Source organism: Arvicola amphibius, chromosome 4 (genome assembly GCF_903992535.2).
Source record: "Arvicola amphibius chromosome 4, mArvAmp1.2, whole genome shotgun sequence".
In the NCBI taxonomy this organism is placed as follows: domain Eukaryota; kingdom Metazoa; phylum Chordata; class Mammalia; order Rodentia; family Cricetidae; genus Arvicola; species Arvicola amphibius.
This window is the reverse complement of record NC_052050.1, coordinates 10152366-10168966: the sequence shown is the minus strand read 5'-3', so window position 1 is coordinate 10168966 and position 16601 is coordinate 10152366.

The window sequence follows — 16601 nt, the reverse complement described above, 5'->3', positions numbered from 1 at the left end:
GAGGGAGACGGTTTTCTTGAAGGATGTGAGCCTTGGTAGGTGGACCACCCTGCTGTAAATGTCCATGGCAGCACAAAATGGACTCAGTAGACTTAAAAAAATGGTATGAGGAAATAAAGACTGGTAGGCATGGAAGGGGGGATTTAGAAGAAGAGGGTTAATATCAAAATGCAATAGATGAAACTCTCAGAGAACTAATAAAATATTTTTTAATTATTGGAAACAATGCCTATCAAGGACCCAATGTGATAGGCACGATGACACACATTCTTATTCTCAACCTCTGTGAGGCTAGGGTGGAAACATCTCTAGTTCAAAGTCAGACTAGAGCATAAGGAGACACTGTTATCCATAGGGTGGGGGCAGAGAGAAAAAAAGAGACTGAGAGACAAAGAAAGATGAGCGAGAGGAGGAGGAGGAGGAGGAGGAGGAGGAGGAGGAGGAGGAAAGAGAGAGAGAGAAAGAGAGAGAGGGAAGGAGGGAGAGAGAGAGAGAGAGAGAGAGAGAGAGAGAGAGAGAGAGAGAGAGAGAGAGAGAGAGAGAGAGAGAGAGAGAGAGAGAGATACCAACACACAGAGAAAGGAGGGGTAGGCTTGTTTTATCTGCAAAATATCAGGACCTAATACATATATAGTAAAGAAATATGTGTGTATAATAAATAGATGTGAAAGCCTCTCTTCTTTTACAAAGGGCAACTTGGACTGTTTAGGCTATTTTGCCATGATCCAGAGATTGCAAAAGAAGTAAGCTGTTGATAAGTTTTCTAAAGTTAAGTGTACTGGTATCTTCAAACGTATCAGAGACGCTGACTCTTGTGTGGCAACTCTAATAGTTATCAATAAATCTGGCTCAAAACCCCTTGTAACTCTGGTTGGTATTGTTTGGACATCCTTACAGGACTCATGTTTAAAGTAGTTTATTATAAATAAAATATTTAACAGTCATGGATGGATCAGGTACAGCGTCTTAAATGATTTTTTTCACTTCAAGTAAGCAAACTGAACTTATATTTCATGCATTTTGATGTAACAAATGACTTCACGGGGGCATAACAGGAAACCATGCTAATTTTCCATCAGTTGTTCTGTTGAAGATTGTCCTACTGGAATATTTTGTAATATTTTGATTTGAGGGCATTTGGGTTTATTTCTAGCAGAATTTTAGAGTAGACATATTCCGTTCTGACATGGTCATTCATTTCTGTCTCAGGACCTAGGTACATTTTAATAGATGGGATGAGAGAGAAAGACTGTTTTGTCTCTCAAGGAATTGCTAAACCAGATGTTGAAAAGGGAGGGGGGATTTTTAGGTTTTAGTTGAAAAGCACTATCCGACAAATTAAAAACCGGCATCCAATCAGTGACAAAGCCTCTGGCCAGATAAATCTGGGCGCTTCTGAATCCACCTCTGGTCACTTATGTACAACCCTATGAGGTGCCTTTTCCGGGTCACTTCTTATTGTGTATTTGTGGAGGATTTGTGTTTGGGGCAGGCAATGACCACCTGTTCCTGGATCAAAGCCATCCATCTCCAGTGTTGCTCACTGAAAGCAGGGTCATTGTTGGATTTAATTCTACAAACGTCTCAGAAATAATTAACTCCTGGTTTTAATACACTTCAAATTTTAATATGGTTTAGTCTTGATATTTTTGCATACACCACCATGATATTATAATTAGTTTCCCTGGATTATATGTTTCATATTCAGTTCCTAACAAAGGAGAAAAGCCTCATTGTCACCCTACCAAGATACTCTTAAAAGTCTTCCTTTTTCTGCTTCAGTGGATTTTCAAAATAATAATACCGACCTCAAATGACCTTGTTATTAATATCAAAACTTGTTCTTTACATATAAGATGTTTTTAGGTGAGTATTGTGCATCTGGACAGTATGAAACACTTCCTTAACTTTGAAACTTTTCTGGTTATTGCTTACTTAAGATTAATATTAAAAACAGAAAAAAAAACTAAGAAAAGTTATGCCCGCCCCTGATCCTAAAAGTTGGGTAAACACCAGAACTTCCATCAGATTCCAAGAGGGGGCAGTGGAAGCCCACATATGTGTTCCTTGGCGCTGCTGAGGAGGGGACAAAGAAAAAGGAAAGAAAAAAATCTCCAAAAAAGAAAATCTCTCTGAAGGGAAACTTGTCTTAACGCAGCTACTTAAGGAAAAGGAGAATTATGGCGCTTAATTAACGTGTATTGACACCATATGTAAGTCCACCTTCCCTCCTCCACATTTTGTATTCATTAATGATAAAAAAAAATTATCAGTGACCAATCAAGGAGATCTTATTAAGGTCAATGACCTATCTCTCTTTCATATTAGTCGTACAAAAATTATCCTTAAATAAAAATCTAGCAAGCAAATAGGAGACTTTTCAAGTGGCCATATCTATTTTCATCATCTCCATAACAAAAAGAAATGTTGCTTGAATGTTTTTATTTAAAAAAACCTCATTCTCCTAGTGAAAGTATCTTTTTTAAATTATGTGATTTTTAAATACATGTTTTAAAAGATAGTAGAACTCTGGATATTGTTTTATTTTTGCTGGTGATGTTAAGATATGCTTTATTTAAATTTTGGATATCACATGAATAAAAATAGATTAAATATTGAGTGCCCAGTTGTCCATTTTCATAAAGCTCTTGAGTTTTAAACAAATGCATCATTACACTTGAAAGTGAAAGCATCCCCAAGTCCAACGCAGCTTCTTAAAACAACAAAACAGCCTAAATTAATACGGAGGAAAATATGGTGAAGTCTGGTTAAAAATCATTTCAGTACTTTTTCCTGCTTATTCTCTTCGTTTGCTGGAACCCTTACTCCTGCCTTCTTTTTATTTAATGTTTTTTTTCTTTGTTCTCTGTGCTTTTTCTCTACAAACTTCAAAACCCACTAAGTCGTGAAAATATGCACTTTATCACATTTGAATCTCTTCTAGAGTTAATACTTCCAGTTTGGTTTATTTCTTATAATAAAATTACTACCTTAATGCATTTTAAAGTCTATAGCTATAGATAACATTTTATTAAAACTACACACATCTATTTTGTAATTATAAAATAATAGTCATCAGGTTGTGTAGCATTTAGGAAATCGGAAAACCAGTGTGGAGTTACATTTCAATAAGTCAGACTTCCCTTCCCTAAGATACGCTAGCACCTTGTCTAAACGTTTCCCTTCATTTTCAAATGCATGCACAAAAATAGGCGTCTATCTCATATCTTTATGTGTGTCTAATTTCAAGTTAACAAATTTATATTTGTGATAGGTGTGCATATATATATATATATATATATATATATATCCAACATAGAACTTAAAAACTTACTTGGTAATCCATATTGCAGACCTCGCCAAGCCCCCAGTCCTTTACTGCGTGACTTTAAGTGGCTCCCCATCATTCCCGTATCTGCTCTGCAGTCAGCACCAGCAATTTATTTTTCCTCCCTTGTAAATGAATGATACATCTGAAAGCGTTGTAGGCTAGTGATCAGAAATCAACCCAAAGTCCCAAGTGTTCCTTCATAGCAGTCCAGCAGCTTTTTTACTCATATGCCCTGTCTTTTTAAATGAGGTTTATGGCTAGCCTCCAACCCAGCTATTGACTACAAAACAGAGGTGCTCGATAAGAAGGGGAATGTTGACTGCATGGTGTTAAGGATGTGACACACATTTCCTTGATTAGATTTTAGGAATAGAAACAAGGTAGAGTTTGGGACTCCCGATTCTGTAAGTCCCAATTCCTCATGAGGCTTTGAATATGAGGCTTTGCGTATGACTTAACTGCCCTTGAAAGTGAGAAAGGGATCAGAATGACGTCATTCCCACTCCCCCCCCCCCCGTTCACATGCCCTGAACTGTTTTCACATTCTGCCTTTTGCTCTTCTATAAAAGATATTAAGGTAAAATAACTCTATCATTAAACATATCACAAACATGGACTCAGTAACTAAACCTAAATTTCAGCTACCAAATATTGAAAAACTTGACAAAGTTGATGACTATTAATATTAATGAAAATCTCTTAGATGGAAATGGGTCTGTTTTCTGCCTTACCCCATCTCTGTGAGGATTCTTTGTATAACCCTCAGACAATGTAGTTTACAGACCTTACGGAAACAACTGTGTATTTGATAACACACTCATAATGAGCATAAGATTGATTGAAAATAGCAGTTGCACTTATGCATATATTTAAATTATTCCCTCTACTGGGGTAATATGTTCCTAACTTCCATGGGCCTGACTGATTTTAAAGACCTTTTAAATTGTCTGGAACTGGACAGGAAATTCAGGAAAAAAAAGGATTGACTGAGATCCTCCAAACCTAGTTCCTCAGTAAAATGTCAGTGTCCATTCCTTCATAGTTTAATATGTTCTTGCAGCTTACACTAAAATATCTCTAAAAATTGACATATTCTGTAACAATATTTTCATATATAGTATTTATATATACAAATAGTCACACATAACACATTCATATATACAATTACAAATGAATATTTGACAAATCCTTTATTTACACACTGGCTTTTTTGTAAATGAAACGTTTGGCATCTCCTTTCTTGTAGACAAATAAATGAAAACATGCTTGCACATTTGAATGCCATAGACTTTCATTTCTTGGAGGCAGGTTTCACGGCTTTTTGATGGTTGTTTGTTTTTCAGCTTTCTTTTTCACACTAAACCGTGTTAACTTTCTACTGAAGTTGCTGCTCAATTCGACAACGCCCTGCATGTGTGGAAAACACAGGACCTTGTTAGCATGCCCTTTCAGGATCAGCCTCTCTTCCCAGAGGAATCTAAATCCAAATTGGATTTAAAACTCGGCTGAGAAGGCCTGGTTTGACAGATGAGCTACTTGTAGAAACCAAAAGAATGAACCTTCCATGGATCATTCAACACAGGCCTGAAACTGTCGCTATCAACAGGAGCTGCATGGTGAGCTCGGCTTGCTCGGGATGGCACTGTATGATGAGGCCTAGACACCATCTTTCTGATTCTGCTAAGCAAGGAGGCCTTACCCAGATGTAGCTGCTTACCCACGCAGGACATCCTTGGAAGGCATGCAGGATACAGTCTCTCATAGACAGATATCAAGCTCTGGGACCTGAGGTCCGGTACTTCCTGAAGGCTTTCATTCTAAGTGAAATCACAATGTGGATGGAGAATCACCTGGGAATTGCAGGAATTCAGTCAGAAAAGAAGCTGTGGGTGATTCCCCTTGATGACATCCAAGCAAAGGATCAAACACAAAAGAGCTGGATCAGTGAGGGCTTTGAGACCAGATACTAAGCCTCCATGTGTGAAATATTTGAGACTATAAAGATCCTGTGTAGAGATTTTATTTATTTTTTTTAAGGAGCATCATCTGGGGCCCAGCCCATTGGGGGTGGTACCACTCCTGAGCTGGTTGTCCTGAGTGCTATAAGAAAGCAGACTGCGCAAACTCTGAGCAGAGATCAGTCAGCAGCAGCCCTCCATGGCCTCGGCATAACCTCCCACCTCTTCTTTCTGCTCTGAGTTCCTTCCCCGATTTCCTTCCATGGTGAACTGTGATACGAACGTGTAAGTGAAATAAACCCTTTCCTCCACAGGTTGCTTTTGGTCGTGGTGTTCATCAGAGCAACAGTAACCCCAACTAAGACAAGCATCATGCCATACTCTATCCCACTAATTCCTCCTAAGTCAACAGAGCAAACCCTGGACTGATTGAGTTCACAGAAGACACTGTGTAATGTCCTTTGTGACTGTCAGGCCTTGGGGTAGGATGCTATTGGTCTCCAGGTGTTCAGAAGTCGAGAATATCTGGATATACGATTCAAGGACTCATAAAGTTCTGGCTAACAAAGGTCCAGCCTATCCTAGATGTTACTGCATCCACGTGAAGATCATAGGATTGTTTCTACCTGGACCAGCTGTGAAGTAAGAACAAATCAGTGTAAAGTGGGAATCCATGGCCTTAAATGACCATGCTGGCTGGACATAGAACTGCTAGAACTTCAATAAAAATATCACAAAGTTTAGATTTTTCCCCCACTGTTTGCCTTTTCTCTAAGATTTTCAGGATGGTATTGTTTTTGAAAACACATGTCTTAAATATAGTCACCAAAATAAAGCATCAGATTAAACAGAACAAATATTTAAATCACATATCACAAAATGTTCACAATATACCCATAAACAATGAAGCACTTTAATGTACATAACTATCATTAAAATATCATTGGAAGTAGATTATTATGAGACTGGAGTGATGGCTCAGAGGTTAAGAGTGCTTCTTGCTTTTGCAGAGGACCTGGGTAGTTTAGTTCCTACCACTTACGTGAGTAGGTCCCAACCTACTCCAGTTCCAGGGGATGCCATGCTTCTCTGGCCTCTGCAAGCACATGGTACACAGACACACCCTCTGGCACAGGAACCCCCAAATTTCTAAGTATTTTCCTCATTATTTTTAAGGGAATACATCTTTTAAAATTTTATTTTTGGCTATTACATACATGTTAACAATGTCAGGTGACCATATTCATACTCCGTATTATTATTTTACCCCCTCCCACTTCTTCCTAGCCACTCCCAGCTAGCTACCCTCCTACTTGGATGGGTGTGTGTGTGTGTGTGTGTGTGTGTGTGTTGTAGAAGTAAACACAAGTGTATTGATTTCATGAGTACAACAGCTATGTCATTCCCTGAAGGCAGTGTTTCATAAGCTCCTGCTGGTCCTCAGTTTCTTACAGTCTTTCTTCTCTTCTTCTGTGAGGTTCCCTGGGCCTTGGAAGGAGTGATAGCCTTGTCCCCCTTAAATGTTTGTCTTAAGGACAAAATATAAACAAAGAACTTCAATGAAAAGTTTAAAACAAGTTGAGAGAGGAAATAATAGACAGTTCCAATTAAGAAATGACAAGAAATAACTATAGGAATAAAATATTCATGTGTCTGATAATGAAATATGCCACCCCCTCTTTAGGGGCACATATTGAACAATGCAAGAAAAAAGGCATTTGGTTTGTCAGAACCGCCCTGCGTTCCTCATTAGAGGTTTTCCTCTCCTGGAAAGCTTTCGGGACTTCTATGAAACAGACATTGTGGGGTGTGAAACTGTCAAATGCAGACAAAAGGCTTCCAAGGGGCCTAGCCCTGCCTTAGAAGGCGCTTGTTTTCCGTCTCAGAATGGAGCTTGCCTGTGATGAGGTCTGTTTTTTCTAAGACTTGGCAACAGCTGACTGGTGAAGTTCGGTCTTTGCCGGAAGTCTTAGCTACAGCGGTGGCAAGGGTTAATATGAAACCCGCCACAGCATTTTGCACCGTCTCCCAGGAGAGCTCGCAAGGGATTTCCACTGCCACTGGACATAATGGCTCGCAGCTGCAGCAACCCATGGCAACACTTGATATTCCCGTCGCTAATAGACCAGGGCTTTTGGCAGAAATGAAGCAGTCCTTGGTACTGGGCGCTGTATTGTGGCTGGGGTCAGAGTTCCTACGCCACAACCTAAAATGAACTTACAGACCTGAAGCAAATTTTTCCCAGCTTTTGGGTGGGTCCCTTATCTATCCATTCAGACATCAGCCAATCAATCTTGCAGAGCCGAAGATAGAACTTTGGGTCTCACACATAGTAAGCCAGATTTCTGCTACTGAATTGGATCCCCAGTCAACTTGTTTTTTTGTTTGTTTGTTTGTTTGTTTTATATTTTTTGTTTTCATTTAAAACAGAGTCCCACTAGGTTTCCTAAGCTACCCTACCACTCACTCTGTATTTTAGGAAGACCTTGATGTCACAGTCTTCCTGTGTCAGTCTCCTAATAAGCTGGGATTCCAAGCCTTGACCACCAGGCTTGCCTTTATCTCTGCTTCCTATGAAAAGTACACATGAGTAGGCATGTACAAAGTTTAAAAGACCAAGCAAAGTGACTTGGGAAATTCATGTTTCTGGTGTAAATGGAATTGATTTCTGTCTTTCACAAGGTAATTTTCATTTCCTTAAAAATAATTTGGCTTCATTTTTTTTAGGTTGTAGGATAATTAGTCAAGCATATCAAAAACCTAACAAAAATGCACCAAAATCTACTCCCAGCACATCCGAGGCCCTGTGCTAAAGAGCTCCACTATTGGGGATATTATTTCATTAGGGTATAGCTCTTCGCACCTGAAACAAGTGGTACGGATGGAGCCACCTAAAAAGAATTATAAACCATTTATCATTTACAGAATTATCTTTTTTGTCTTTATTTCCTTTTACTAAAAACGGATTCTTCTGCCACATATATGCTGATAATGAGTCCCCTCCCTCTACTCCTCTCAGCTGCTCCCCACTTCCCCTCCCATTGAGATCCATTCCTTCTCTGTTTCTCATTAGGAAAGAACAGGCTTCCACGAGATACAAGTGAAGTGAAACAGAATATGTAGTGTGGGGCTGCGGCGGGCTGCGTTCCTGTATTCTTTTAAACACTGCCTGGCCCATTAGTTCCAGCCTCTTACTCACATCTTGACTAACCCATATCGAATAATCTGTGTAACACCACGAGCGGTGTCTTACTGGGAAAGATTCAGCACGTCTGACCTGGTGGCTGGCTCCATGGCATCTGTCTCCCTGAGGAGAGGCACGATTAAACAAAAGCTATCACATTAAAGTTGGACAACACAAACCAAGAGAAGGAAAAGAGCCCAGGAGAAGGCCCCTAATTAAAGACCCGCTCATCTGCACACTCAGGAGTCCCACAAGAACACTGGACTTGAAGTTATAAAGTTATACTATACAGGCAGAGGACCTGGTGCAGACTCAAGTAAGCCCTGAATGTACTGCTCCAGTCTGTGAGCTCATATGACCTTTGCTCTGGTGATTTATAGGACTTTGTTTTCTTAGTGTTCTCTATTTCCTCTGGCTCTCACACTCTTTCCACCTCCTTTTCCATGGCTTCTCAAGCAGTTCCCAAGACTCTGACCCTATTTTGTTAACTTCTCTACTCCCTATAGTCTTAATCTATAAATTTTGTCTAGTCACTTCTCAGTACCTATTGCTTCTTCCATTGCTTGGCCACAGTAATGATCTCAGTAGACAACGTTGCCAGGCACAGAGTGTGGTATGTGTTTATGTCATTGAAAACTGTTTGAGAAGTTAAGATGAACTCTCTCCAGTTCAACTCCTTCCATATCCGTACCACCGCCCCTTCTATAATTCACAAATTCTTCTTCAATAATTAATGTACATACATATACACACACTCATGTCCACAATCCACTAAACCAATTAACATGGCCTTCCTGAAAAAGACCCACAACTGGTCAATGCAGTAACTAAGTAGCCATGGAGTGCCCTGTCCTAAATGGGATATCTGTTACACAGTCCCTACACATAAGGTTTGGGGTACATCTCAGAAGAGGCAAAAAGAAAGAAAAGAACAAGGACAGCTACAGTAAGACAGTCTCTTCTGGAGAGGACAGGTATGCTATATGCCATTTTTATAGGCATATAAATTTCATTTAGTCAACTATCCTGGAGAAACAAACACTGTTTTGTCTAGAAAATGTGATTTAAAATATACTCTCAACATTTACAATATCCAACAAAATATCTCTTTGTAGCTATATCTATTATTTATAAAGAGAAAGATAGATATCTATATGTATATATAGAGAGATGTAGATATAGATGTAGATGTGTTTGCATCTATTGAACAATATCTATATTTCAATCTATCTATTGATCAGTCTGTATTAGCCCATCCAAATATCTGTCACCTCTTAATATTATCAGTATCTATTAGTATGTATCATTTATGATTTAGGTATTAATGTCTACTAATTGAAATTTACCTGCATATCATATACCTATCGAATTTAGATATTATATGTGACATTTTTATTTTACAAATGTGTTTTAGCATCTCACATTTCATATGTATATATGCATATGTGTGAATGCAGGACTCACTGTGGGAAAGCCTTAGGAATCCCACAGTCTTGTGCAATACTAAAAATCAACTTGTGACAGCATTTTAAAGCATCAGGAAGCACTGGGGACAATCGATGATGTCATGGAGGCCCCTTGAGAAAACGTAGTCATTAACTGAGCTGCACGCAGTGATAAGAAGCCACTAAAATAAACAGAACTTCTCTATAATTACAAAATTTCTCAGAAAAACAATTAGAGTGCCTGAGACATTTTGTGTCTGTCTTCCTCTTAGTTCAAAATTTCTGCTCTGCCCACTTTCTAAAAAGTGCTCGTTCAAATTGTCCAGCAGAACTGAAAGAAAAGAAAAAGAAATAACAGCTCCTATTTGACAGCCATTTTTGGCCATGTTTAGCTTTCTTTTGGACAGATAGCCCCTGACAAAACTGGCATAAAGTGCATGATCTTTATGAGAAACAAAATTGCTCTCAAATAGTTTAAAAGATGCATGTTAATATATAATTAATAAATAGATACTAAAACAACACTATTGCATATTAACCTGTCTTCTACAAGTGTTATGCCCTTTATTTGTGCAATAAGTAGTATAGTTTAGTATCTACCCTACCTTCTCTTTGTGTGTGTGTGTGCGTGTGTGCACACAAGTATGCATGGCCTTTGGTATCCACAGAATATTTAAGATTGCCAAGGACTCCAAATTCCAGGATATTTGAATGTTTGAGATAAAATGACTTCATATTTCCCTATGGCCTATTCACATGTCCCCATATACTTCAAATTCTCTTAACATTGCTCTGTTGTGGAAGGCTGCTTGTTTGTTTACTCATAAAACTTAATAGGATGTGATTGCTCTATAAACTTGTTATATTATTTTTTTAGTTAATAAACTGAACTTGTAAACATAAGGCTTGCACTGGAACATACATACACACACATACACACACACATAATGTGACTCAAATATAAAAGATAACCAATCTAGATAGAGTCAATTTGCATTTTTATGGGTCAAAGATCAAGATGGATGGTACCATAAAGAAGAGGTCTTGAGGATCAAGCAAGGGAACAAGAATATCTGAGAACACAGAAGCCAAGCACATATCCACTCTCCTTTCCAACCGTGAACTTTGTTCTGACTCTGCCTGACTCATTGGGATCCCCTTGAAAGCTCTATATTAATCCTTAAGCTAGTGTGCCTGATAGAAAAAGTTAGTGCACTCCTGGATTAGGATTTAATGATGCAATTAAATCCTAATAATTAAATAATGATTTTATTTTTTCAACATAACTCATGTTATTATTTGTGCATAGGGATCCACATAAGAAGCCTTATTTACATTTAAAGGCATAGGAAAGATTAATATTGTAGGATATCAACCTGGGTATTATTCCAGGATCTCATTACCTGACCATGTGGTTAATTTTTCTCTTTATCTGAAAGATCTCTTTGGGAACTATCAGTGGACAGTCTTCCTTCCCCTGCCCTGAAATAGCATCCTGCTTTATTGCAATCATACCCTATCTATCCTCTGGTATTGATTTCCATCCTGTTTTTGTTGCCTCTGCATTTATAGCATGTCCTTCTGGATGGCGTGGGTACTAAAGCAGCCTCAGCTCTTTAGACACCTTGGACTCAATAAAATCTTGTGGAATTAATAAGTAATGGGATGAATGAATGTTCCACGTTACTAGGGTTCTGGAATTCAAGGCTGTGTGGGATGCCTGAGTCCAAGGGAGCGTGGCATGTGCTTTCTGAGCACACGTGGTATTTAAGAGGCGTGCTTATAGCACATTATATGTCTCTAAGAACCCAGGGATGGAACAGATGGTCGTTATCCTAGGATGTTGGAGAGGAATGTCTGGATAGCTTTCATTTTATAAATAATCCACCAAATTTAAACCTTGTTCAAATGTTTATAACAGAGAACATGTCTTTAGTGGTTGCAGGAGAGAAATGACCTCTAACATCTATTAATATTATACCAACTTCTGGTTACTAAATTTGTCATTGGGGTAAATGTTATTTTCTGCACCATATAGAATTTTCTGTTAAGATTTAAACTAAATTTAGAGAAATAACATACAAGATTATATGTAGGTTTCATTCACATGTGTATAAAAATAAATATTGCATGTGTCCGTAGTCACGTACTTAATTTTGGATAAATAAAAAAAGAGAGCTCTACTTTTCCCACTAAAACATGGGGAAATAAAGAAAAAATTATAAAAGATCTGTTCTTCCTTTGGTATGTGTTTTTAAAGTTTCAATTTAATGTTTCTGCCGATTTTGAAACCAATTTTAATTTTAAACAGTGCCCATAAGTATCTCATTTGACATGGAGATATTAATAATAGCATTTCTCATTGCCTTTTCTCTAAATGTTAGAATATGCACAATGTTGGAAGTGGGGAGTCTCTTTACACCCAGAATATTATATAACATCACGTCACGACTCTAGTTCTTATACATAGGAGTTAATTAAGAGCCCTGGTGTTACAGGAGTTTCCATATATTTTTTTAAACTATGATTAAGAATGGGGATCAGAGATGCAGACAGAAATGAATGACAGAGCATAGACAGGCTTACACATTTTCTATCCCTGTGCGGTCTCTACTTGGTCTCCACACAGCTGCAGACCTCCTTGGGAGCCAGCAAGGCTCACCGGCAGCTGGAAAACACCTGCTGAGCTGTGCTGCTGAGCATGGTCGTTGTCCAGTTTGATTGGACAGGACATCTGTTTCTGATGTTCATGCCCTGCCAGTCATTAGATTTTCTCAATATTGCCTCTGCAGATAGGTGCCCGTTCTATATTCTTCATACCGTAAAGAAAGCTACTTCCATCAGTCTTTGCCTCAGAGAGAGAAAAGTTGCCTGGGGCACTTTTAAAGAAACTAGACACCCATGTATTATTTTCATTATCTTGGGCCTCCATTTACCTTTTCTAGGTTTATTTTAATTTTTTATGTATGTGTGAGCATCTATATGTGGATCTATGACTACACATGCCCTCAGAAGCCGGAACTGGAGTTAAAAGTGATTGTCAGTTGTGAGTGCTGGGAACCAAACTTGAGCCCTGGGGACCAAACGTGAGTCCTCTGACTGCTTCTTGGACTGGAGAGGGAGGGGGGAAAGGAAATGGGGAAAGGGAAAAGAAAATGGGAGGAGGGGAGGAGGGGAAAATTTGTAAAAATTATATAATTTAATAAAAAATCAGAAAAACAAACAAACAAAAAAGAGCAGTATTTACTCACAAATGCTGAACTTCTTTACACCTCTTACCTTCATCTTTGAACTTAGTTTTTGTTTTGCTTCTGGTTTTATTTTCAATGTTTTTGACTGAAATTTTGACTCGCATTTGTTTCAATTCATGATTACCATTATACTGAAATAATCTATCCTACACAAGACACAGACATAGTCACCTACATGGTCATAAACTTTTCTAGAAACACAAGCCTTAGATAATAGCTAGATTGAATATTAATAAGTGACTTTTTTATAGATATATTCTTTCTAAACTTCATCATAAATTTTGAAATTTTTCAGAGATGTATGCAATGAAATATGATCCTATCTACCCTAGTTCTTCCTTCAAACTGAACATCTCATTCCAAGCATGGCCCCCCATTCTATCTATTTGTCTTTATTTGTAGTTTCTAAATCCATTTAGTACTGCCTATATGTGCATAGGTGTGTGGCCAAACACTGGAGCATGGGAAAGTTACCAGTGGCCACATCCCCAGAACAGAATAACTATCTTTTCCCTCAAACCATCCAATTCCAATATCTCTTTACTAAGGGTTGGGCCTGGAGATAATCTACATATCTATGCTGGAATTTGGGCTGACTGTTTCTTGTGTAACTCTTGTGCAAGGATCCACATAAGTGTGATAAACATATCATGCTCAGAAAGCAGTGTCTAATGATATTCCTCCCCATCCTCTGGCTCTTACATTAGTTCTACTTCCCCCTCTATGGTGTTTTCCAAGTCTTGGTGGTAGGAGTGGGACTGATATAGATGCCCCATTTAGGATGGAGGACTTTGTCTCTCACTCACAACACTTTGAACCATTATCTATTTCTTCAATGACTATGACCCATTGTGAGAAGAAGCTTCTCTGACAAAGATTAGAAACCTTAAGGTCCCTGATCCATCAGTATAAACATGAACATTTGAAGGCGTTGACAGAGACTGTTAGTTCATTTCCAGCTGCTCAGGCCCAAAATAATTGCTCAGAAACTATATTATTTGCAATACTGTTTGGCCAAAAGCTTAAGTATATTTCTTGCTAGCTCTTATATACTAAACTAACCCATCTCTGTTAATCTGTGCATCATCATGAAGTTATGACCTACCAGCAAAGTTTCAGAGGGATCTGGCAGAGGCATCTGTCTCTTGTGGCAGCTACATGGCTTCTCTTCAACTCCTATATATCTTTTCCAGCCTGGCTATGTTCTGTTAAGCCATTGGCCAAAAGCAGCTTCTTTATTAACCAATGGCAATAAAAGGTATTCATAGCATACAGAGGTGAATGCCATATCATGAAGGCAACTTGACAGCATGACCGTTTAGCAAATTAACAGTGGGTTCTACTCTAGGACCCACAGCCTTCCGAGTCATAGGATTTTGACTGGGATTTCAGTTCCATGAATGAAACCCCATCCTGTTCAGGAGCCTTGAATACAACCAGAAAGTGGCTAACTACCCTTCAAAGTTGTGTCCCTGTTGTACCAACAGGTACATCTTACTGATCAGGTCAGAACTGCAGCTTTCGGGGCCCAGTGCTGGGTAAGACCATTTGTTGTCTTTTCTTTCTGGTGGCCTGCATAACACCCTCTGTCACTTTGAAATCTATCCAGCATGGATAAGGTTCCCTGGCCTCTTTGAGACTGATTTCTGCATGTCCTGCAGCAAAAGTATGCAGTGTCTTCAGGAGTAGGGTCTACCGTATAGATATAATTGGTAACCAAGGGAATTGCAATAGCCTGTTTTGGAGTTCTCAGTAGCCTTCTTGACCAATAACTCAAGGGGACATATCTCATGGGATTTTCAATTAATAAATCATATTTTCTGGGAGAGACATTGTGCTTTTCCAAAAATCCTTAGTTTTGGTTAACCTACTCATTGTACTTTCCTTTCCCCCAAATCCCACCTCTGCTTAATATTTTAGCCTTTGGTATATCTCTTTTTTTATCTCACACATGTTCTACTCTCCTCCCACTCATTTTTTTTTTGAAAAGCTGGCATAGTGACATTTCAGGCCTCCATAATTTAGTTTTTCAATTAGTTTGCAATTTAACAGACTTCCATTGTATTTTCATACATACTTATTTGGGTTCCTATTCTTTCCCATTCCCCTTCCCCTTCCCTCCAGCTCTCCGCTATTCCATGTCTCAGCCTCTACTTTTCCACCCCAGTATTCCTTTCCTCACCCTCATCGTTTTGTAATGATCTTACAGAAAATAACATAGGAAACCAAGGATGTTTCAGAATAATAGGCTACACAAAACCACCCTTTTCTTGTTTATTGTTGTTCTTTATTACATGTTATTAATGGTAATATTGTAGAGGATAAGGAGGCTGTGACACCAGCAAGAAATCTCTCTCCTTATTTAACTATGATTTTTCTTTTAACTCTTTTATTCTTTGATGGTGTCAGTAAACTTCTCTCCCTTCTACAAAGACAAACATAACCTATAGTGTATAAAATAGAAAAAAAATCTCTCTTTTTACTTCCTATTTTTTGTCAAAGATATAAACAACAGCAGGAAAATATTAAAATTCCGGAAGACACTAAATCAGGCAGAATATCCATCTCTACCCGACTTTAGTGAGATTTGAACAAATAAACAAAAATAAAATGGTACTTAACAACTGCAGAGAGAGAGGTGGGGAGAGAAGACAAAGCAAGGGAGAGAAGAGAGATGTATGCTTAGTGTCTAGACACAGCTGGAAATAATTGGGAAAAAGTGTACAGTGCACAAGTTAAAAAAAAAACACATGGTCTTGATGATATTTTCATAGTGCTCCAAGCAATTTTCTTTCGCAAGTCAAATGGTTTCAAGACTCTCCAGACCCATATTATCTACACAAATGTGAAGAAGAAGGAGAAGAAGAAGAAGAAGAAGAAGAAGAAGAAGAAGAAGAAGAAGAAGAAGAAGAATAAGAAGAAGAAGAAGAAGAAGAAGACGACGACGACTGCAATGCATTAGACAACCAGTAACCTTTAAGGAAATTCCTTGTCAAAACTCCGAATAAGGACACATTACAGTACAGATACCCCAGCATAGATTCCCATGAGACACTGAAAAACACACCTGATTTACTTGACTGTGTTTACTTCTGTGGCTGGGAGGGGTGACAATCTACATGTAAGTAGGTGTTACTGACAACAAGGGTTCTGTATAGAGTATGTGAAACATTGACTGCAGGTGTTCTGTGGGCTCAAGGATGTGTTATTCAAAGAAAGTGTTATAGAATCTCTCTCAATATTCTTCATAACTGATTCAGCGATTTCATCATTGTGAATAAAATAATTGTCATAAATCTCCAAGAAATCAGAAGTTAACTTTTCTCTAAAATTTGGGCAGTAATTGATAGCAATATGAATTATCACCTATATATCTAGATTAGAAATATATTAATTATTATAAACATAAAATAATATTATATCATAACATGA